The sequence below is a fragment of the Octopus bimaculoides genome, chromosome 1 (assembly GCF_001194135.2).
Source record: "Octopus bimaculoides isolate UCB-OBI-ISO-001 chromosome 1, ASM119413v2, whole genome shotgun sequence".
NCBI lineage: Eukaryota > Metazoa > Mollusca > Cephalopoda > Octopoda > Octopodidae > Octopus > Octopus bimaculoides.
This window is the reverse complement of record NC_068981.1, coordinates 121606592-121609937: the sequence shown is the minus strand read 5'-3', so window position 1 is coordinate 121609937 and position 3346 is coordinate 121606592.

Genomic DNA, 3346 nt, shown 5'->3' with positions numbered 1-3346 from the left:
TATGTTGAGCCCTGTGTGGCTAATAAAGAAACATATCTATCTATATATCTGTCTAACTGTCTGTCTGTTTGTCTGTATATATATGGTGATGATGATGAGCATGAGGAAGATGATGATAATGAATGGAGATGATGATGATCATTGTGATGATGATAATGATTCAAAGAACTGTAAGAAAACATGAAAGAAAACGACACTGGACAAACAATGTATGATCGTGAATAATATATTAGCTTAAAGTTTAGAACATATGGACATAGAACTGTGTTTGACATTTCAACATCACTCCTTGTTCTGAAATAAAGCAAAATGAATGTGAAACACTGGTGATGGGAAGAGAGTGGGGAAATGCGAAGTGTGTAGTTGCGCTGAAAAGCTATAATTCTAGCTGGGATGTAGTAATATAAGTTAGGGCCATATAACCTGTTGCTGAGAGGATTGTGTCAGCTACTGCATATGTGCAATTGGAAGCAGGCTTGTTGTGATGTATATTTGTGTATGTAGTGGTTTGGGTGTGTACACATGTATGAATATGCATGTGCAAAATAGGTAGGGTTACTTACACTATGTGAGTACGAATATCGGTCTCTGATATTTTTTGCTAGTGTTAATGTGCTTTGTGAGATCTTTTGTGTATGTATGCATGCGTGTGCATGCGAGTGTGGTTAAAGATATTTACGAGGGATGTCAAAAATTATCCTCACTTTCGCCATAGCATATCTTCATTATTGTTACACTGCCTTCTATGTATGTGTGCTTACACTGTAAAGCCAGAACGTAAAATGGCGCAATCAGGCCCGAACTTGGAACACATAACCACAATAATACCAACTATAAGCACGCATGCGCAGAAGGCAGTGTGACAAATAATAAACATATGTTATGCGAAAGTGCGTATAATATCCAACTTCCCATCGTATATACATATATATATTATATGTCAGCAGTGGGCCGTGTTGTGGGGTTGTTACAATTCGTGTACAATATAATTTGTGTTAGACATATATTTCAGTACACAAATAAAAATATTATGTCTTTGCTTTGACAATTTATAACAAGATCTATGTGTGTGTTTGCATTTTGTGCTATTTGTGCATGTTTGAATAACCCTATTTAAAAGGTGTATGTGTTTGTAAAATTGAAGACCTTTGTACTGTGTGTGTGCGCACGTACTTGAGTGCGTGCGAGTGCAAATTCAGAATATGTAGTAGACCGTAATGTCTAATCACTTGATAATGTTCGAACCTGTAAATGAAAAAGCAGAAATGAGGTTTAATGTAAAAGATTGTTTTAACTCTGTTTTTACAATTGAACACAATTGGAGAAGAAGAAGGAAATATTTTTATATGTGTATGTGAGTGTGTGTATAAGTGTTGTGAGTTTGACTCCTGTGGAGTATTGCATGTGTCTTTGTGTGTGTTTTGTTGTCTACACTCGATAGAGAAAAGAATAAGGAGATATATATAGGTAAAATAAAAGTATTGTGTATATGCGTCGAAAGTGTACTTGTGCAAGAGTGTGTTTGTATGTGCATTTTATAATGTTATGTAGTGTGCGAATGTGGTGTACATATGAGCTTAAATTACGTATGTGATACTTTTTTCATGTGAATAAAATGTGTTCAGTCCTGTGTGGAAATATGGGGGCTTCTATCTATCTATCTATCTATCTATCTATCTATCTATCTATCTATCTACACACACATACATATATATATGTACATATATATATATATGCACATATATACATAAATATGCACATATATATACTTATATACACTTATATGTATGTATATATATATGTGTGTGTGCATGTGTTTGTGTGTGTGTGGGGGGGGGGCGAGTGTATATGTATCTATATCCGTCCAATGCAATCAATATGCACTAATAATTTGATCATTCCGGCTTACGAAAATTACATTTTGTAGTCTAATATACATCCTCATTCACCATTATCAGTTTCCAGGGTTAATTACATTACATAAAGGTGAAATACATAAAACCACTTAAAATCAGCTCCCAATAATATTGCAGTCGCAATACATAATGCAATTCTGTTTAAAAGGTAAACAAAACCTTTGCCAAACATCTCTTAAATTTCAATATGTAAAAGAAGTACTTATATTTTGAGTTAATATTATTCGGTTTACAGTGATTTATTCTTGTGAGATTAGATATAATCTTTGACATTTATTACTTTCATAATAGAAGTAAAAAACAACAACAAAAAAACAGTGGAATTCATGAAGCAGTACTTGCGAGGAAATAATTTTTAGCAGCCTTTCGTTCTAACCTCTCTGATTTGCAGTTCGAATATTTACGTACCTCGACTCAGTGATTATTTTCCATATTATTCACAACACACACATACACACACGCATATATGTATATATATTTATGTGAATATAATCAAGAACAAATGAATGAGCAATGCTTTTATTTCATCAATTTACAACTGTCTCATCGGAATTAGATCTCATGAATATTATATCATGGATACTTCTAATGGGTTATACTCCAGGGATAAAATTTCAATGAAATTATTTTATGTAGGTATGGTAGTGAAGCATAGCCGCTGAATATATTTGAAGAGAATATATTCATCGCATTTGAAATTTAGGTGTATAGGAGAACGTTACGAATCCCTTCAAAGTCCTTCGGAGAAATAAATAGGCATTATATGTATGGAGGTGAAAGACGATAGCGCCGGAATATTTTGGCGCCATCTTTTATGGCCATAGTTGGAGAAGAAGGGGAGAGAAAAATATTATCAAGGATGGAAGTGTAGAGGGTAGTCGATCAAGACGCAGACAAAGAACGCTATCAATGGACAATATTAAAATCTAGTAATAGAATGGCAAGGTAGCTGGAAAACTCGCGCTTAATCGGGAATACTTTCGTTGTAGAGTCATCAATACTGTGCAGGGGTACGATCCATGGCGACAACAAAGATATAATCTTTGACATTCATCACATTTTTACAAGTAGAAAAAATATTTCTGTATGTGTGATTGTAAGTGTATATGTATGTATGTATGTATGTATGTATGTATGTATGTATGTATGTATGTATGTATGTATGTAAGTATGTATGCATGTATGTATAAATGTATGTATGTATGCATACACAAACACACAAAAATGAGTGAAAGAAAGTGAAAAAGTAAAAAAAGGAGGGTTAGTTGGTGGTGAAGATATTATGAGGAGGGATGAGAGAGGAGTAGAGGGGTAGGAAGAGATAAGAACGTAATTAATGAATGTGTGTGAGGTGTGTGAGGTGGGCTGATATGTTTGAATGGCACTAAGGGATGGGTACAAAAAAAGGTATAGGAGTGTAGTTTTCTAAA